The sequence below is a fragment of the Rhipicephalus microplus genome, chromosome X, assembly GCF_043290135.1.
Source record: "Rhipicephalus microplus isolate Deutch F79 chromosome X, USDA_Rmic, whole genome shotgun sequence".
NCBI classification, from domain to species: domain Eukaryota; kingdom Metazoa; phylum Arthropoda; class Arachnida; order Ixodida; family Ixodidae; genus Rhipicephalus; species Rhipicephalus microplus.
Genome location: NC_134710.1, coordinates 270,325,373 through 270,347,628, shown reverse-complemented (window position 1 = coordinate 270,347,628; position 22,256 = coordinate 270,325,373). Strand labels below are relative to the sequence as shown.

The 22,256-nt window shown below is 46.5% G+C and overlaps 1 protein-coding gene across 1 annotated transcript in view; it reads left to right on the top strand.

The window, feature by feature from the left end:
* LOC119161517 (frequenin-1) overlaps positions 1-22,256 on the top strand; it is a 279,556-nt gene that overhangs the window by 1,090 nt on the left and 256,210 nt on the right. The gene's annotated exons all lie outside the window — the stretch shown is intronic.

The following is a 22,256-nucleotide window of genomic DNA, read 5'->3' as shown; positions in this document are numbered from 1 at the left end:
TAGATTTTCAACGCCAGAGCAGCGAGCCTTTCACACGCGGGCACGAACTATAAACCGAAGCAGCAGTCTCTATGCATAAATACTCCTTTTGATGTACAGCGCGTTGCTACCTATTTTTTTTTAATGACTAAATAAGTACTATTGGCGTCAAATGAAACCCGAACGGCGGAGCTCGCGTTTCAAGCATTAGAAACAGTATAGTGTTGGCCATCCAGCCATCACCATTGACAGGCATGCAACTCCGGTTTGGCAGCACTGCGCGATCCCACTACAGTGCGTTATCTCTGTTTCTGCTCAAGTTTTCGTATGGTGGTAATGGTGGCCATCGAGGGCATGCCAAGCGCTTTTGATCGCATCACTCGCAATTCCTTGCTTTTACTTCAGCGTCGCAGTGCAATCGGTGACTTGGCACGATAAAACAAAAAGAAAAATATAATCAGTTTGTGGTTGATCTTCAAACGATCGTCGTATCTCGTTCGCGAGCGCTGCTTTCTGCACCCTTGTTTCAGAGACCGATGCGAAAACGCGTCACTTTAACTGGGAATGCCGAGCGTTTCTTCGGAAGAGAGAGCGCAAATCATTTCGTTTTACCGGCACGGAGTGAGACAGCGTGAAATTGCCAGCATTATGAACCGACTTTTGTCTACTATAAATAGAATTAGCCAGGAATTCCATGATGATGGAGTCCGTGATGACAAACCGTGCTACAATACTTGCCTTCGGCTGTAGTAGTTTAACATCTGTTTGTTTTATTTTGTTCCTTTCAAATACCGTACTTGGAACACTAGATGAAATATTGCACTATAGGGGGATTGCACAGTGCTGCCACACCGGATGTATCGGCCTGTCTGCGCCAATGACTGGTCGACGGCGCGCACTATGCCATTGATAAGGCTTGTGCCACACGCTCCGCTGTTCGCGTTTCATTTGATGCCGATTGTACTTATGACTCCTGCTGGCTGCTTCTTTCAGATTCATCTAGTAAGTCTGCGCATATACTCACCTGTACGCTGAACTTACCTGGTGTCGCTACGCACCTCGCCACAATGCTGTGGGCTCCGTTGCTTAGCATAGAAAAAAGAATGCAGTGAATCGGTATTGATACGCACTGTGCATTTGTGGAGCCGCGTAAGGCGGCCCAGCAGATGCGTGAAAATCTGCTTTAAAACACTCCGTTGCTCCGTGTCTTTTTTTTTTTTGTTCGGAAAGGGGGTGCGTTTTTCGCGATCACGCTGCACTTCGTACATTGTAGTTGCGCTATGTTCAAAGGCACAGAGACGAACGGGCAGCTAGTCACTTCTTGTAGGGCATCGGTAGCCGTAATTAAAGGAAAACGCGAGTGCTGCAGCAGCGACATTTACTTGACGCTTAGTTTCGGTGAGATGCCAGGCAGCCTGACTGACCACGTGACTTCGTTGTTGAAATGTGTAGCATTCAGAATACGTGTATTACCCGCTTAAAACATGTCGCTGAAGTTTCAGAAAAGTATGGGGTTTTATGGGACGACACCGGAATCTCATTCTGAGGTACACTGTAATGTGGACCTCCGGAGTCATTCTTGCGACCTGGGGTTCTGTAAAGTGCACCAACTTTGCGGTATGCAGGCGTTCTTGCATCTTCACTTTATAAAAATTATTGCGGTGTGCCACCGCCGATATTTGATCCCGTGACCTCACGCGGAGCAACGTGGCGCCGCAGAGCCGACGCAACGGGTGTGTTCAAGCCATGGACATTGATGATCTGAACTTGACCACTCTGCAACCATGCAACGCGTTGCGATTTTCATGCTGTGGGCAGGTTTCGTTTTTTTCAGCAGTCGTTCATATACCGACCACTGTACACCGTATTTGTAACGGGGCCTGAGCTTGGAGCCACGGCACATTCTTGGCCCGGGGCAAAGTAGAGTTTATGATATGCGCAGCACAAAAAGCGTTGTTGGCGCTTATGAGGAGTACTCCCGATTGATTCATTGATATGTGGAGTTTAACGTCCCAGGACCACTATATGATTATGAGAGACGCCGTAGCGGAGAGTTCCGGAAATCTCGACCACCTGGACTTCTTTAACGTGCCCCCAAATCTGAGCACACGGGCCTACACCATTTCCGCCTCCATCGGAAATGCAGCCGCCGCAGCCGGGATTCGATCTCACGACCTGCGGGTCAGCAGCCGAGTGCCTTAGCCACTAGACCACCGCGGCGGGGCGAGGTGGTCTGCACGAAACTTTATGAATGACTATTTCGTGTACACATGTGTGCTTGTAACTATTTGTGTGTATACGTGGGGACTGTATATTTCACACTCATCACTGGACACGTAGAGTAACAAGCCGGGCGATGAAGCAGGCTAAAATCTCCGGGAAAGTCACCGAAGAGTGGCTTCCTCTCTCAAACGGCTAGCCTTTAGACGGCGTAGACGGCAAATCTGCTACGGCGCGCTTGCGTGGTCTGTCTTTTCTCGTGGCCTATACTGTACACGGAAGGACGACATGTTCTTAAAAAAAAAAGGGCAGAGCAAAATATGAAACATGACAAACTGACGCGAAGTACGCTTGCATGAATTTGCGGCCAGAAGAGGGAAATGGAGAGACTAAACATTACAGAAAAAAAAAACCACGCGCGGAAAATGATTTGGCGTCAGATGTCACGATGCATAAACATGACTTTACGCTTTTATCTCGGCCTCATCAAAGCACGTACTCATACAGTAAGACGGTTCGAGATCCAGTATAACAGACGCTGCTTATACGAAATACTCATCGGGCAAAAAAAAAAAAAAAAGCATGCATGCCTAATCTGCTTTAGAGGGGCCCTGCAGAACTTCCAAGTAATCCTCGATTGACGTCACTACCAGAGTCTATTGCATCACAAATCGATTACCGCGAAAAAAAATGAAATCCACCGATGGGCTAGCGGAGTTGCAGGTGTTTGTCGCAAGCTCTAAGCGCTTTTTTTTTCGTTCATTCCGGCGAGTGCGCGGAAAACTACGCAGGGGAGGGTAAGGGGAAGGATAAGAAGCTACTTCCGTACACCAGCGCGCGTCATGACCGTGGCCCCCCCTTTTTTTCTTTAAACGCGTGCTTTACTTTAAGTGTGATTACGAACGTGCTGGTGTAATATCTTGGTGTAATTCTAGTCCTTCAAGGCGCGGCTGATGCGGGCACACCGCGGCGGCCGTATACGAAGCTCACGATGTTAAAATCAACCAATGACCTCGTCCATGTGCTTTTGTGTATGTGACGCAGTCGATTCTGGTCATATGACATCGCTCGCCGAGAGGAGAGCGATTCCTAGCTGTCTTTGAAATCTCATTTTCAATTTCAAGGCACGTGCTGCGCTATATTTGAACCGCAATTTCGTAGGAGCCTCGGCTACCAGTTGGCAGCATTATCTGTAGATGTTCGACAAGCGTTGCAGGACGCTATTTTCTATATAACTATCCTCTGCGATCGACAGCGCCGTGAGGTGGGATGCAAGGCCTGCACCTCGTTGGTGTAGATACATAGTCCGGATCGACGGCGAAGCGCCAGCTTTTTGGAAAACGCGCTAAGCACTCGGTAAAGGCATCTGAGCGGTTACATGCGTTCTATTCCCCTGATAAGGTATTCGCATGTGAGGGAGGTGAGTAGCTGTAGGAGCATCGGGCTTCGATAGTGGACGGCCGAAGCTTGAGTGGAAACGTTGGGGCGTTTGTTAATTATATTTGCCCATTTACAAACGCCACTTCACAGCGGCCACCATTTGAACCCCACGGGGTGGGAATTTATCGAGACCTCTGCTACGATGTCTCTCGTAATCATATCGTAGATTTAGGATGTAACAACTGTATTATTATTATTATCGTGGTCGAGCTGCTGCCTTTTCCCACCACCCCGTTTTAATTTACTGAAATGAATTGAAGTTTTTTGTTTGGTTTAATTATTACAGCAGCCACTTTTATCTTATGCGCCGTGAATTATAGGGCACTTGAATTTAGTTGCATGCCCTTCAGGCGTAGCCCTCATTAGCAACTACGCCACTGGCTTCTGATATATACTCAAAAGACATATACTCAAAGATATATACTCAAAGGTTCCTCCGAGCTAACGGTCCAAAGCTAACGTGATAATAACGATAAATAACGCTGCCAAAATAAGTAAACTTGGAAAACAGTTGCGACAACTCATTCAAGATCACGATACAGCGCCATTCTACTGAGAAAAAACGGTGTCATGTTATCAGAACACGTTTTTGGGAGGCAGTACGAAATAGGCACCATTCTTAGGATATCAACGATAGACATACTCAGCCTCCGCCTCGCATTTTGAACTAGCCAAGGTAAGGTAAGTAAAATGATCGATATATTCCTAATAAGATAACGGAACTTTACGATCCCGTCTCTTCATTGTATTTTGACGTCAGAGACTGATTGCTTTTGACAATGAAACATGCACCTAGCTTTTCAGATGGATCATTAAGATAGAGCAGTTACAACTGGGGTGAATGATCGTATGCTTGCGAAGCTTCTGTTTTTCTCGGAGCGATTCGAGTGTGACGTAACAAACGGATCTTGTCGACATTTATTTACTGATCGTTTCGCAGCCAACATGCTTCCCCACTCTAATCGTTGATTACCGTGGACAGTGTTTCTGCCGTCAAGGTTCCTATAAATCAAACACGAAAACGTGCTCTGTAACGTCATTCTTTGAACACTCGTAACAAGTCGCTCTATAAGGCTCCCCACTTTTGGTAAGCCTGTTTTCAGCAATAGATTTATTTCATTCGTCGCTGAAATAATGAGCGCCTTTTTAGAAGGAAGAGACCTATTGCGGTCGAGATGATTTTAGAAATAAGTATCTGTTCGGATTAATAAATTACTGATGGGGAAAAGACGGGCAGAATGAAAGGTAGTGTATTCCATATGCGTATTTTGATACACTGTACATGGCACTAATGTCGCATTTTCTGTCCTCATAGTCACTGCGTATCAATGAATTCTCATCCTCGTTTGCGAAGTCTTTCGAATAATTATACGGCACGCTCACTGCGTCATCTAATATCATCGGCCCCGCAATGTCGACATAATGTATTACGCAAGTGCTTGCTAAGTAGAAAGAAAAGAGACTGTCATAGAGTGGGCGATAGCGTTCCGTTATAGCAAACACGACTTAGTTACGCGGTGCTTTGCTGTCGTTTTCGTGCTGTTTACAATCGTTAATGGCGCTGACTTGCCGTCTAAAGAACGTTCCCGCTCTTTTTTCTTTGTAATCTTCATCTCCTGCCACACATGAACCAAAATCGCAGTAACGCGCGGTCCACGTTATGCAAATAAAGAAAAATGTGTCAATTTCATTCTGACGAAGTTCGCGTGCTTCAAAATGTCTCGTCCTCTTCCCCCTCCGCCCTCTTTATTTGTTTTTGAGAGACACTGTCGGCGTCTTAAACTAATCGCGATCTTGCTCACCGGTTGCCCCGTTTCGTCAAATCATGGTGGCGCCAGTGTGCACCGGTACAATTCGTCGAAGATGTCGCCTGTTATTGCATTCTACGTACGCAGCTCGCCTCAGCAGAACGTTCAAAAGCTAATCCCAGCGTGTCCCCAAACATGTGCACGAACGCACGCACAGTCACACAAACAGTGGCGAGTTTTAATGCGTGCACACCGCATAAACTACACGTCCGGCGAACACTTAGGGTCCCACCAGCTTTGAGCTGCGCCTATCCAGAGAAGCGAAAGTGTCGGGAGCACTTAACTCTTACGGGTGCCCGCCCCCCGTAAAGTCCCTCTTCTCCAGACGAAGCGAAGCTCTACAGCTCTTACAGGTAACCTCGCATAGGCGGTCGCGCCTCTTGGCGGGCATCGAAATTTGCTCACTCTTGCGCTGCTATTGAACTCCACATTATGGAGCCTCAATAGGTGCAGGCTGTACTATTTGCTTTATCGCGAATCGTTTCAATGCCACCATCCCTCCACCCTTAAAGAAAAGCAGTGTAATTCAAGAAGTGAGCACAAAAAGAAAGAGCTGGTTCAACAACTAGAGGGTGTCCTGGCCACCCTAAACCCCCGCCAGCCCTAACGGTGGTTACCAAACGAAAAAGCAAGTGCACATGCAGTAGTGGTATATAGTAGTAGTAGTGGTATATAGTAGTAGTAGTAGTAGTAGTAGTAGTAGTAGTAGTAGTAGTAGTAGTAGTAGTAGTAGTAGCATCAGCAGTAGACTTTTGTAGCCACAAACTTATAAAAGCCGAGCATTTCGACCGCCTCCGCGACCAGTCGACGCTGTTTTTCTTCGCCTTCGGCAGTCATGCAGTCGGACCATGGAAAGGGAAAGGGGGGGGGGGTAAATGTTGGAGTTGGGGCACTAGAAAAGGCAGTGTCATAGGTTGGCAGACGTACAGACAGTGAACTTTAATCGGTCCTGAGGAGTTACTGAGAGCTAGGGACCCCACGGGTGGCTGTCTGGGACAGCTGAGGCTCGAATTTTACGGGACGCACAACTGAATTGCCTGATCACATACAGTATATTGCACATGCATTGTCTACGAGGAAGAAACCTTTATATGTTCCGAACATGCGCGTAGATTTGTTTTGAAGTGAAAACCTTCTACGCGAAGCTGCAACTGCGATGAACAGAGACGCAAAAGAAGTGCAACAAATAAAAAGCGAAATGCTCTGGTCTAACTTCACTCACGCCGCCTGTCGTTTGAGTCGAAAGTCCCACAAAAAATGGCGGCGTTTTGTTTCTCAGGAATACGTTTCAAGTTCGATTCCGGCTACCGCGGCGTTGAATTTCGATGGGGTTTGGACACTGCTGGTGTCCCGGTGGGAAGATTACTGTTCAGGATTATTCCGCTACCTCTCACTGGCGTCTCTTATAGCACAGTTGCAACTCTTGGACCAGTTCAATCCTACATCAATAGGGAGTGGCTCTAAATATTGATTTGTTCCACGCTCCTTTGCACTATTTGTGGAGATTGTTTCAGTGTCGGTTGTTTCATGAAATATGCTTATTTTGCCGCAATTCGAACGCGGCCAAAGTGGCTGAGCATTTAAATAGACATATCGGCATTGAGTGACGAGGTCACCGCTTTCTACAAATGCTTGATACAGCGTAAGTGTTCGACTTAGCAAAATGCTGAGAACACTTCGTGGTGTTCAAGTAGCTTGACTTGTTCAGAGATGACTGATGAGACTATAATAATGTACTCTGAGGGAGGAGCGCCATTTTTTCTCTCGCATAATATAGTCCCGTGGCAGGCTAAGTCTTCGCGCTGATTGGCGTGTATATTGAGCAGCAAGCACACAAAAATAAACTTGCTGATAAAAGGTTCGTTTTTTCTACTTTCATTACAGGACAGTGCGTAGCGTAGAAGGTAGCGGTGGCACCAACGTGTAATAAATTTCGCGCGGTGCTGCTCAGTGGCCACATGACCTTTACCCGCTGAGCTAAATGAGCTCCGCGTCCGATTCTAGCCTCATTTAGATCAGGGAGAAACGTAGAAATAGCTGTGTAGTGCTTAGATTCAGGTACAAGCTACGGAATCCAATGTGTTCAACGTTAATCCGGCCCCTGATAAATGGTATGTTCGTGTTGGCACGAACTCCTGCGGAGGTTATTTAATGGATCGATAGTTCACTCCAGAGACATCTCGTGTTTGACTGGCGTCTAATGATACCATCTTATGTCGTGTCTTGATCTTATTAGGATATCTTTTAGAGAACATTGGTGCCAGAAAATGGTGATTCTATTGAACGACCAACTACAAAAAAACTTTCATCTGAAATGTCACGAGACAAAAACCGATTTGACAAAAAATGTCTATCCGATTGGCATATGCTCCAAAAAGAAAGTTTTGCGGGCATTTATTTTTGGCTCGAGTTTATTACAGTAGTATGGATCTGTTTCTTCTCCACAGTACGCTAAGATCGCATGATATGTCTCTTCATCTTATGTATCTCGTTTTCTTTAACATGTATATGTTTCTGATATTGGCTGTAAGGTTGGAGACGAAACAAAGCTGCGAGCGTTAAATATATAGTGCACGCGCGTGTCGTTATTCCAAGCGGGAATTGGTGCGTCTTATTATGTGGGTGGCGGGAGTTTTTTCGGCCTACCAATGTAAAACGCGACAGCCTAACTCAGTCTGCGAGTAAGTGTATCATACCGTGCGGGGGGCCTCGGTATCTTCAGTTTTCCAGAAGGGCCGCGAAGACTAAACGTTTCCAAAATGCGTGGTCTCTATGTCTGGCTCCTCCGTGGCTTACAGCAAAAGTCTACCAGCTCCAAGTGCGTCGTTCTTGAAAGTGGCTACTCGCCGAGCGAATTTGAATTCATATTGACAGCACATATCTGTGCAGTTTGGCACGCAGGCATTTGTCGGCTTGCATGAATTGCGGTAAGCAATTAATTCGATGTTGAGTATATACGCTGTGGCGTATATACTTAGCTAAAGCGTGGTTTCATTTGTGTATTTGACCGACGGCGCGCAAACATTTGTTGCAAAATGTATCGCGCATTCTTCTCTTCAGAATCGTGTCGTCCGTCAATCGCTATCAAACGCCATCAGCCACTTGCTTGACAGACGAGTACAGTACTTGCACGGGCCATGTGGAAACAATGCGTCAATTTGTCAATGCGAGGTGACTGTGGAAGGAGGAAGCTTTCATCAATAGCCCGAGTGCACACTTCGCTGGTTGCGGCAAGCTTGTGGACGCAAGTTGTGGGAAGCAAATGGAAATTGATTTTTCGGGCGTGTATGTGCTTTGTTGGTGCCGCGGAAGTGCAGCAAGGCTGACCTTGCCATCAATGCATCCGGCTTTGGTCGGCATCTTGGCAGTATACTACGCTCGAATGAATCCCGCGGAAAGTTGTTAGCTAACGATAATAAAATCCTCAGAAACATAACTTTCGGCTACACCTCTAATAAAATGACCCAGTTTGTAGTGCATCAAAGGCCGTGCAAATGCTGTTTGAGACACTTGAGATGAAATGTTATTTGAGGATAAATACGTCATGGTTTGATAATTCATACGTCACCAGCATGAGCGTCGTTCAAGTGATCAAACTCCCTCTTTGAACTAAAAAAAAAAAACATTCTGAGCTTGTTACCTGCGACATTCGTTTGTCATATTCCGTGATATAAAATGTAGATGTGTGCCTAGATTAAATGATACCAGGTGTTTTACGTGCCAAAACAACACGAATGAGGCAAGTTGCAGAGAAGGACTCCGGAAATTTCGGGCCACGTCGGGGATATCAATGCGCACATCAATCTAAACACATAGACCTCTAGAACTTTGCCTCGATCTGTCCAAGTGCGACCGCCTCAGCCGAGATCCAACCTGATACTTGCACTTCGGTGAGCGGTAAAAAAAAACGAGGTTGTTTGCAGAATCAATCCCGAGTCCCGTACCACGATCAAAACCATATTGCGGTTTTAGTATGTGAAATATTGTAATTCAATGTCATTATTCCTAAGATACAGTGGTTGAGTTGTCGCAAAATTGTGTATAGATGCCACATGACCATGATCATGTCTGTTTTTTTTGTAGTTACAATTGAACTGCAAGTGAGCATTCTGAGCGTTCATTTGTAGATACAAATGAACGCCCAGAACAGGATGGCCTCATAATTTTTGATTAGTGTTCCGGTGTATTCGGCACCTAAAACGCGGCTCATAGTTTGTGGATCTGGCGCAACAAGCATCCTCGCTCCGGTGTCGCAGACGCACTATGAGGGAAATTGCAGTGTCACGTGCAGAACCGGCACTTGTGCTGCTGTTTTGGCGTGGCGCCTCACTAGAGTAAAAGGGACGGAGAATTAACGAGGGGTCACAATTCTTTCTGGACAGCTGCGAGCGATGTTGGCAAAAGCTGGCCCGCCTACAACGACGGTGATTTTCGAGCTGAGACGCGTTGCGTTGGAGGCGACAGGCGGAAGTGATTTACGTGGCCGGCGTTACGCCCTAGTCCTTTTAAGCCGTGCTTCAGACGCTAAGTTCGTACCACAGTGCCTGGTGGCAGCAGGAGAATACGAAGTTTGTTCGCGGAATGCGTTTGCAACCGTCGCATGTTTTGTTTGCCCGCGCCTTCCGTTACGTCAGCGCCCTCTGCTGGGTCATCCGAGGGTATAACATAGAAAAAAAAACAAGGGTCTTACTTTACCTTTTTTTTATGGATATAACTTTAGGATAACGCCGTTCTTTGACCTGCAGGTCGAAGGAGAGCGTTCTCCCACAGGATGGCACAATAGTTATAACAGCTGCCGAGACTTATATACTTCACTATAGAGCTGCGCGTCAGGTTCACCTTGACCGTGAAGCTCATGTGTTGTGTGTCAGGAAGGCTTCAGACCTCTTAATACTGTTTATAGAGTCGAGGGCTTAACACGGTGATTAAACTATGATAGGACTAAGCGACATGAAGTAACGGACCCGAACTTTTCGTTTTTCATCGTTTTGTCGTTTTCTGACTCTAAAGGCAACATGCGAGAGTTATCATCCTCATCTGTGGGGCCCTTTTCGCCTTTTTGCGAGTAAGCTTCCGTTTCCCACTTCCCGTTTCCTCGGAAGTATGTGTTTTTTTCTGAGCAATACGCTCACCCACACCCGCCACAGTCGTGTAGTGGTTATGGTGCCTCCCTCGCCGAGGTGGTCTAGTGGCTAAGGTACTCGGCTGCTGACCTGCAGGTCGCGGGATCGAATCCCGGCTGCTGCGGCTGCATTTACGATCATTTACGATAGAGGCGAAAATGCGCTAGGACCGCGTGCTCTGATTCGGGTGCACGTTAAAGAACTCCAGGTGGTCGATATTTCCGGAGCCCTCCGCTACGGCGTCTCTCATTATCATATGGTGCTTTTGGGACGTTAAATCCCACAAATCAATCAATCATGGTGCTTGACTGCTGACCCGCGGCGGCCGCGTTTTTGGTGGAGGCGAAAGTGCTTGAGGCCCGTGTACTTAAATTTAGGTGCACGGTAAAGAAGCCCTCAAGGGGAAGGCATATAACAGCAGCATCTTGCCGGTGCTTGCCTACGGAGCGGAAACCTGGAGGATTACAAAGAGGGTTCAATTTGAGTTGAGGACGACGCAGCGAGCAAGGAAAGTGATAGGAGTAACCTTAAGAGACAACAAGAGAGCAGAGTGGGGCAGGGAACAAACCGGAGTTAAGGATATCATGGTTGAAATCAAGAACAAGAAATGGACATGGGCCGCATAGAGTTTCTCAAAATTAACTAAAAGGCACTCTGGCGCTGCGATCGTTCAGCGACCATGGGAATGATGGGTAGTACACACATTTGCCTAGTCTTCGTACTTGCGGGCGGCGAATCGTACTTGCGGCTTCGTTTATTGCTGTATTTCGATTTTGTTTTGAAAGGAACATTCCATTCTTTTGAACTTTGCGACCCAATTCGGGAAGGTAATTAGAAAAGATAGGGTGGTGAAGCGCATACGCTGTACATTTGCTGATTTTTGTTTTTTGAGAAAACAGCTTCAAGCCACACGAACACACACGGAGCCGGAAAGCAGGCAAGAAGTACGAAGTTTAGACAAATGTGTGTACTACCCATCATTCCCATGCTCGCTGAAGTGCCGTGCATTGTAGCTCCCATAGACACTAGCGCCAGAGTTCCCTCTAGTGTATATTAGGAAACTCTATGATGGGCCGCACACGTAGCACGTAGGTAAGATAACCACTGGTCACTAAAGGTAACTGACTGGATTCCGAGAGAAGGCAAGAGGGTTAGGGGGAGACAAAAAGTTAGGTGGACAGATGATATTAGGAAGTGTGCGTATATGAAGTGGCAGCAGCAAGCTCAGGACCAAGTTGGCTGGCGGAACATAGGAGAGGCCTTTGACCTACAGTGGGCGTAGTCAGGCTGATGACGATGATGAAAGCAGCCCAGGTGATCGGAATTTCCTGAGCCCTCCGATCCGGTGTCTCTCATAATTATGTAGGGTTTTGGGACGTTAAATAATAATAATAATAATAATAATAATAATAATAATAATAATAATAATAATAATAATAATAATAATAATAATAATAATAATAATAATAATAATAATAATAATAATAATAATAATAATAATAACGACGACGACGACGAGAACGACAACTACTGAGCTCAGTGTCCATAGTTATCTGCTCTTAAAGTCGCCTTTCGTGAGGCAGACCAAGATCGTATGCCTCTGTGAGCATGAAGGGGGCGCGCAAAATGTTACCCAAATGTTCAGAATTATTACGCAGCGCCCACCTCCCCCGTTAACCTAATACAATCTACATCGTAGACACTCTATAGGAGAGTATAAATTAATAGTTTTGTCAATCGATGAGGTTTGTGAACCTTTCTTATGCTGAATGAGGTGTTTGCCGCAACTATGCATATATTTAAGAAACCGAAGGCGTTCGTAAGGAAAACGTGAAAGTGGTATTTGAACGAAGCCCTAGCCTAATGGAACACTGCGAGTGGAACGCGGCTAGATAGACGAAAACATTAATGTCGAGGGACGCGAAAGGATATTCCTAGGCAATCCAATCAAAGAGGCGAGTAAATCAGGGCAGAAACATTGTGCATCTTTTAATCCACTGGTACGACTTCATATATCTGCGGGCGATGTTTAACGACGGAGACGGGAACGGCAGGCCAGCAGAGCGCTTACTTATATCATACACGATGAAATACGCCAGGGCCAACTATTGCGACAGATCTTAAAGCACATTGAGGAATATGATTATACCCAGGGTGCTGTCGATCTACGGTGATAGAACATTTCTCTCATGTTTCATACTCTATCGCAACTCGACAATTAGGGGAAAAGAGAAGCCAGGCATACTTGATAAAAAAAAAAAAAAAAACACGGGAACAGACGCGCGCTGGTGGAAAATTTCGGTCCCGTTTCGTAACAATCTTGTTGACATGTCAGAATCATTTCTCGAATTTTGGGCGTGCGCCGTGTTCCCTAATTTCGCGTGCTACACAAGATTACCTGGATTGTAGAGTTTACTCTTTCCTGCCGAAAAGTGTCTTTAAGTCAGCGTTTTGTTGATCCACTTCGATACACGTGCCATCCTTAAGCTTTTAGGCTCATTGCGAATAGTGTACAGCTTGGCCCGTATAACCAACTTACGCCGGGCCATATCGGTGTCTCCCCTCTGTAAAGCTATGTACAATTGAGGGTAAAATAAATGAAATGAAATGAAGTACGCACTCTTCATTCGTGTTGCTGAGCAGCGTGCATGGACAAAGCAATGTTATATAGCAGTTTCGAATTGGAAAGACAGGATTACTCCTGATATGTTGAGCACGTTCAGGTGTCCATATTGCTGTTCGCGAGAGCACAGTGTCAATTATGTTTGCCCTTATTCATGCGCGTTATCCCATTTGCGTTTCTTATCGTTGTCTCAGATTGGAGCTAAAATCTGCAGGGCCGCACTCTAGGCCCCTTTGCCGACTCTGTGTTGCCGCTTGTGCCATCGCAAATTAAAGTTGACGGGTCAGGACCCCTTTTCTAGCAAATCGCGCTTTTTTCATCTTATGAAACGGTCCGCACAACAGAGGGGATTGCGCGAAAGGGCGCGCTGTGGGGAAATGCTCGGCGGGCAACGACGACTGAATGTGGCGGTACCGCGGCTGTTAATCCCTCCTGTTTTCTTTCCAATTCTGCCATTCTTACAAATCGGCGAAGACGTTTCTAAATAAGCTGCGAATGGCGGCAAGAAAAGAGAGGCCTGGGAAGATTAGACATTGCTAGCAGGGAATAAAAAAAGTTGTATAATGTACTCTTTATTTCGATGCTTAGTAATGACATTCAGCGGAAATTAGATCCGTATGTTGAAGATTCATGCTCGTACAGAGATACGATAGTTGTCCCGCCGTGGTGGTCTAGTGGCTAAGGTACTTGGCTGCTGACACGCAGGCCGTGGGTTCGAACCCCGGCTGCGGTGGCTGCATTTCTGATGGAGGCGGAAATGTTGTAGGCCCGTGTGCTCAGATTTGGGTGCACGTTAAAGAACCCCAGGGGGTTGAAATTTCCGGAGCCCTCCACTACGGCGTCTCTCATAATCATGTGGTGACTTTGGGACGTTAAACCCCACAAGTAAATCAATCAGAGATGACACAGTTGGACAATTGTTCGCAAATTGTCATAACATGGTGGTCTTCGCTGACGGCGAAGCTAGTAGCATTCATGATTTGTCCGATGCTTTCAATCTGATGCGTATGTACATTTACAAGAGAAAAGAAAAGTAGAGGACCATAATTGATTTGATTGATATGTGGGGTTTAGCGTCCCAAAACCACCATATGGCTATAAAAGACGTCGTTGTGGAGGGCTCCGGAAATTTTGACCACCTGGGGTTCTTTAACGTGCACCCAAATCTGAGCACACGGGCCTACAACATTTCCGCCACCATCGGAAATGCAGCCGCCGCAGCCGGGATTTGATCACGTGACCTGCGGGTCAGCAGGCAAGTACCCAGGGGCCATAAAGCTTCACCTTTAAGAGTTGAACGGGACAGCGATATGCTGTTCCTAGTGCGTACTTCAAATACTTGGAGCGTGAAATCTTTTCGAACTTGCTATGCACCCAACACGTGGCCTTAAAGGGAGCGACAACTGCTCAGAACATGAAATGAGATGACTGCACGGATGGAAAGATTGTCCCTCATAGTGACTAAAACCAACCCTATTTTAATATTTTTATTTCTTCATTAAAGATCGGTTAATAGCCTGTCGCGCCACCTGGTGGCAGGAACTTTAGTTATCCGTCTGCCCTGTCACGTTACCGTAAACTAGCGTACGCGGTCAATAATTTTTTTGTTAGTGTTGAAATATTGTTTGCATCTTTATAGTAAAATATACTACTCTATAAAAATGTACTTACAGGCCTGCGTGAGTAGTGCGCAGTAAAGTGGCGCTGCCTTCGCATGACGTAATGATCCCGTGCTCATCCGCACGTCTTGAGAAAATTTTCTACGGCTCATGAAACCATGAACGCAGTTTCCAGGTCACTAAGATTTTGGAGTGGCGTGTTTTTTTTTTTCACCTACACTTTGTTTCAGAAATGACGCGCAGTGACATTTTCGATCACTTGACTTGGCTCGTGTGTCGAGAGAGTAACGACGACGAGACAAGCCATCCGCGACACTGGTGCATCAAGCTTGGGAGCAGGTGCACGCAAGGCGGTACAAATACATGGAAGCTGTATAAAACCACATCGTGCCATTGTAACGGCTTATTTTCAAAAATAGTTGTAAATCTGAGAACAAGCGCGGTTAAGCATAGGTACAGGAACTCCTGCGAAAGCAGCCCCGCCGCGGTGGTCTAGTGGCTAAGGTACTCGGCTGCTGACCCGCAGGTCGCGGATCGAATCCCGGCTGCGGCGGCTGCATTTCCGATGGAGGCGGAAATGTTGTAGGCCCGTGTGCTCAGATTTGGGTGCACGTTAAAGAACCCCAGGCGGTCGAAATTTCCGGAGCCCTCCACTACGGCGTCTCTCATAACCATATGGTTTTGGGACGTTAAACCATATATATCAATCAATCAATCCTGCGAAAGCAGAACAATAACACGCGCAAGTTGCTGGAAGGGCTGCCGGAATCGCTATCAATTAGCGTTTCTGAATGAAAGAGCTCATCCGTGTACAGAGCCTTTCAAATTGAAAAATACTCCTTCTGAAATAACCACGTGCTTGTGGGAGTAACTATTGCAGCCGCGAACACTGCGAAGGGTAAGCTTTCGGTAGAGCCTGAAAAAAAAAAAACTTGGTCGAAAAAAATTCAGTAGTCGGTTCTTTTAACGGAATATATAGGCGCAGTAGTGCGTGTGGCTTTTGTAGTGGATGACCGGCTTCAAAACATGAAGCCATTATGATAAGCACAGGTTTCGACACCCGCTGGTGATGGGCGCTTGTACTACGCATTGTTACTGTAATATTTCATGCTGCATTGTGAAAGATGTATACAGGACGCATGTGTTTGTAACGCATTAAATCCACTTTCACTGCATTTCTAAGCAGAGGAAGCTATTTTCAATGTATTCGCAAGCAGACGCATGGCCGTGTGGTAGAAAATCCGCTTGACACGCAAATAATGCGTTTTTGATCCCCACTCTGACCTAAACAATCTGACCCCACTCTGACCCAGAAATTTTTTTATTTGTTTCGTTTGAATCGTTCTCAATTTTTTCGTCACGCATAAGATGACGATTTTTCGCTCACAACCAATCATGCCGACGCCGACATTTCTGCGAAACAAGAGCTTTATCGCTATCGCGTTAAAAATAAAAATTAACCAGTGTGATCACTTCGAAGCATTCTTGCATTGAATGAAAAGGGCTACCACCCTTTTCATCCACCAAAAGATTCACCGAGACCGGCATTTTCAAGTTTATATACACTGAGCGCAACAAGATTTCGAATTGTCAAGATATCAACATGTTCAACGAACGAATAAGGCGCTACCACGTCCATGCGTGCACAGAGACGGTTATCTTAAAGAAACGTTCGGTGAAGTGTGGTCTCACACTCAACGAGCATTTGTATATCGTCGCACCACGAAACCGTCATACTGGGACTCTCGTGTCAAGGCGAAAGCTGTAGATGCCTGATCTAGCGCGAAAATTGAGCATTGGAGTCAGAGACATCAACACGAGTGATGAAAAACAAACAAACAACGTAACGTGATAACGTCACAAGACATCATATTGGCGTCACAAATATTCATCATGACGTCAAGTGATGATGTCATCGCAAAACATCATCACTTGGTTAAAACTGCGCCGATCACGGAGGATATGCAAATACAGGTGAGGCAATGCAATGTCTCCGATCATGGAGGCAGTGCAAGGCCACGTCATATAGGTGAAGAAAGATTTCAAAGGGGGAGGGGGTGGAGCAGGGGTAGGATCAGTTCATCGACCGAGAAGTAAGATTCCTTCCGTTTTTGAGTCACCTCAGGCGAGTGCACGAGAGATCCCATGAATCCTTCTCTAAATATGAGTTTGCCACAACGTATCGACAGGGCATTGATGCTCCAACCAATGATAACATGTTAAATGTTAAATAAAACGACAGAATCGAATATGTTTGCTACGTCGGCTGGAACCTGACCAACCAGCATTTGTCATTTTGTTCCTTTGATAGAGTTAGAATATCGGAGCACTTAGGTTTCTTTTTAAATTTCATGTTGCCTTCGTTTTTTTCGTCAGTAGCTTTATTTACTGGCGTTTTTTTTTTTCATGAACAAGGTCGCGCGCTCAAAATTCCCTGTCGCGCGGTGGACACGTCGCGACGAGGAAGAAAAAAATTAGCCTGCTCAATAACCAAGCCCTGCCGCGGTGGTCTAGTGGCTAAGGTACGCGGCTGCTGACCTGCAGGTAGCGGGATCGAATCTCGGCTGTGGCGGCTGAATTTTCGATAGAGGCGAAAAGGTTGTGGGCCCGTGTGCTCAGATTTGGGCACACGTTAAAGAACCCCAGGTGGTCGGAATTTCCGGAGTCCTCCACTACGGCGTCTCTCACAATTATAAGGTCTTTTTCGGACGTTAAACTTCATATATAAATCATCAACCAATTAACCAAGGACACCTCAGGTTTTCGAAATTATTCCGTAATCCCTCACTACATTACGTTTTTCGAAGAGCATATATTGATTTTGGCCAGAAATGTTTGGTATTATTTCTTACATCTTATGAGATGACATATTAGAAGAGACATTTGCGGTGCTGCCTCGGTTGTAGTATATATGATTCACATGCCATATGATTCAGCAAAAGGTTCCTGGCATTTCCTCTCTGTAGTCGAAAGATCAAGAGACAGTGACGTGATGAGCGGCCTGCTATCTGACGTGCCTTTCCCGCATAACTTTCTCTCTTTCCCTCTTCACCTGTACGCTCGAGTATGAATCACTTCGTCAAACGAGTAGTGTAGTTTCCTCACCTCGACCGTTTCTCGCAGCTGGCCAGTAGCGATATTTCTCTTGTCTATATTTAGCGTCAGTAATGACACTCAAACTGAGCACGTCTTTGTAAACGTTCTCATTAATGAAGTCACATTGTGAATCGCATATTTTGTTTCGCCAAAAGCGGAGAAGGTATCTGCGCCTTTTATTATTGCACCACTTTCAGCTTCGGGTCGGCGACATTCATCTCGAGAGTGATGATACATTTAGTACTCCGCTTTTGATGGGATTCCACTGACGTACGCGTATGAGGCGCTAGACCTGTCCTTTGCAGCCCCTTTGATTACTGACGAGGTCGTTCCTGACGGGGTCCAGGAGGTCAAGCACCGTGTCATACGATTTCTCTCTCTCTCTCTCTAGTTGTATATTCAAGGTACTTGTGAAATCCTAGCCGGCGCACTCGTGATATGGATGCCCAGAGAGAAAGCGTGAAGTGTATTACGAAAGAGAATAATAAGCGCGACGCGAATTATTTGACAGTGTTGATCGTGGAAGGGATATGCCAGCTTTCACAGAAACTGCTTGGTCTGTCGTCGCTAAATTTAGCTATGGTAGTTATACGCATGTAGTGTGAAATCAATTATTCCGACACGTTCTCTTCAGGTGCGCGGAGGCGCCCAAACAAAAGGAATAAACTTCGCAGCAGGGGTACCCTCACGCGACATTGCTTAATTCGTGGGAATCTAGCAACAATAAACAACCGTGGCAAAACAAACAAAGGCGATAACTGCAATGGGCGCTCGGTGAAAGCATGCAATGTAATCTGCCTCTATGGGATTCCTGGAAGGAATAACGGAATCGTAGAAGTGAAACTGTTCGCAGTAGATCTTTCGCCGTTCACCGGCGTTCATTCAGCGCTCGCGGCGAGGACTGAGCCGGAGTAAGGCAGGGTAGGAGAAAATCACCACCATATCTACAAAGTGAATGGCGTTGGAGGAGCTTGCTCGGAGGTGCGCGGGGCGTTTCTTGGTGTGACTATTTCTGTAGCAAGGCTGGTTAACGAGCCGGCGCATGATGTGTACGTCGAAGGCAGCGTTGTCAGGCTCTTTCTGTGGCCGGCACTGCACAGTGTTGGCCACGTTTATCGGCATCTTAACTACATGCCCCTTTATACCATACTGGTGGCTACCGTGAGTCAAATGCCTAATGCTCATATATGGCAGACGTGGAGCTATCAGGCGTTCTTGAACGGTGTAGAGAGCAGGCAGATGGAGGGGGCTTGGGAAAATTTTGGTACCCGTGCGTAACACTCATTATAGGAACTTGTCACTTGCTGCGATGCCTGCGAGGCCACGAGAACAAAGTGGACGTAGTCTCGACGAGACGAGCACACGGGCCATCGAAAACCGACGCCTTGGGTGGTGGCGCGCCATCTGGTGAGCATTGTTAGAATCATTAGAATCACCGGAGAGGTGACCGGAGCGGCGACTGGAGAAGTCTACATTGGCAACACTGGCATACACGCCGGCGGCCGCCGGAAAAGGCGCGAGGATAAGAAGCTTGCCGAGCAAGCTCCTAAAAGGAGGACGATGCCGTGACTAGAAATGCGGTAGTGAAGCTTGGTGGACAAGAAAATGCAGTGCCTAGCCGAAGGAGTACCCAGAGTGATGCTAAATGGAAAGGGTGAGCCAATAAGAGGCGCTCTTGGAGTGCTTATGGGGATGTTTGGTGGAAAGCGTGTCAGAACGCAGCTGTTTACAAGAAGGTAAAGATATGTCAGAAGTTCGGAACACAGTGGCCTGCAATGGGTAAGCTCAGAGGGGGAGTGCAAAGGTGGTTGCCGAATCTTCGTAACGTTCGCTAGGAAGTAGTGGTGGCGACGTTGCAGAAGGCGTCGTTAACCTGGCCCACATGGCTGAAAACTCTTCCATCTGAGCATCTCCTGAATTGTAGGGGTCTTGTAACCACGTTTTATAGAGCCCAGTGTATTGCAGCCATCCTCGAAGGGCGTTTACTCTTCCGAGATGGCGTAGTCTACTCGCACTCCCGAATAAGAAACATCCCAGGGAGAGCATCAGCTATAAAAAGCAATTCTACAACATAAAAATATTCAGAAAAACTTGCCAAGACATCAAAACTCATTAGTCTGACTAGGGGGGGGGGGGGCGGGGTCATCAGCTTCCTTGGTTAAACGGCATTCATGGAGGGAAGGGAGCTGTCTCCGAAAGCTGTTATGAGATCAGAACTAGGGTCTCGCGCAGCACCATAGTTGTCCGTAACCACATCGCGTGAAATGAAAAAAAAGACACTGTGGGGCTTGAACCCGGGTCCGCTGGGTGCCAGCTCAGTATTCTACCACTGATTCGCACCGGTACTTAGGACTTCTTAACGAACTTGCCCTTGGCAGGCTTAATGTTGGGAAAGCAATCGCGTTAATAGGACTTATAAAGCGTTCTGCGGCGGCTGCATTTCCGATGGAGGCGGAAATGTTGTAGGCCCGTGTGCTCAGCTTTAGGTGCACGTTAAAGAACCCCAGGTGGTCAAAATTTCCGGAGCCCTCCACTACGGCGTCTCTCATAATCAAATGGTGGTTTTGGGACGTTAAACCCCACAAATCAATCAAACTTATAAAGCGTTTTAAACAACGAAAGAACGAGCAGTCGTCGCACAATGCGAATAGCGTAACGAGTGGGTAGTCCAATCATCCAACCCTTTACAAAAGCTTGCTTTTGTTCGGCTACTAACTGTGGCGCATACCCACTTCAAGCATAATTCAAGCATAACAGAGCGATTGGAGCGAATGGAATGATTTTTTTTTCGCTGCAATCGCGGCATGTGAAACAGCCTTAAGCTGCCACCGAAACGATTCTGTTGTAGTTACCGGGCGCACAAAGGTCACAGAAATCGTTGCACAGTCTCCGTTTGCGAAAAGAGCGCGCTTTTCAGATACGGCGAAGTAACAATTGAGATGCTCATTCGCGTTAATCTGCATCTGGGAGTACTTTTCCTGCGTTATTTGCGCGTCAGGAACGCGGGGCACGTTTCGATCTGCTTGCCATTCTGCGCGTGACCTTCCAATTTGTTGCTATCGCGTTCATTGCTTCGCCTTTGCGGCAAAGCTGTGACTTTTTCATTATTAATGCCATAGTGGGCATAAAGCAAGTGTGCGTGCAGCAGTTACTCAATGCGTGCTTATATAAACGCCTCTGAAAGGCCGCTCTTCTATAGCTTATGCTGTGACTGTGCTGTGCCTTGCGCGCAGGCCTGGCTCGTTTTTTTTTATGAAGATGACATCATAATATATAACATTATGAAAACATCGACCACCTGTGTTCACGTACTGGTCGTGATGTCGGTCTTTAGTAGTTGGCATTTACAATAATGATTGACAGGGTTTGACGTTCCGAAACTTGCTGTTGGCGAGCCAGCCGCCGGCAGCAAGGGCTCCCGCCAGGGTTCGGGCCTCTACCTGAACCAGACCGGAAGACTAAAACCCTGAGCTTGACCACTGTGACGATGACAGCCCTTGTACCATAGAAAAATATACTATATAAATAGTGTCCACTGGAGCCTTTTCACGGCCCAGCCAGAATGGGTCTGACCGACCGCTAGATGGCGTAACCATTCTCGCTTTTGATCCTTTAAGACATATAATATCCTCCTCAGGAGGACAATGAATACCCAAGCTTGGCACCAATGAAATTTTACTAATCTGTGCAATTGTCCATATCCGCTCTACGTCATGTCCCGCTGAGGACATTTAATGCCTTACAACCAAAACAGTAAAGTATGTCTTGAAAGCATTGTCTTTTTTCATTTTTTTGCACAAAGGGACACATTCATGTGGTTTAGATGTAGTGTACAAGTATTCCCTCTGTGGAAGCATGCGTGTGTAGTTTAGTGTTAAAGACACTCGCTTTCGGAGCATGAAGTTACAAGTTCGTGTACCAGCATCAGAAAGAAAACTTTTTGTTACTTTATTTATGCTGAATACAATATCGGGTCTGACCAGCTACTCGTGGCGCTGAAAGCATCGCAGCAGCTGGGCCGCAGGGCCCTACGGGAGTGTCCGCTCTTTATCTATGTTTCTCTATGCTTGTACTACCCAACACCTCCACCAGATGTCACGAGGTCGGGACCTCGACGAATATAGCTGACAGTAGATTGAAGATTAAACTGTTAATCAGCCAAACTTGTGGCCGCGTAAAAAGAAATTCGGGTTACCACAAGACACTGGCACTGGTAGCGGCGAGCAGAGCGTCTGCCGCCGATCAACTGACAAGCGGCGAAGCATGTCGGTATTTATACACTTGCCATCGAACATTCTAGCGTTATCGCTAGCGGCGACGTAGGTTCCAGAATAATCTAAAATGTTTC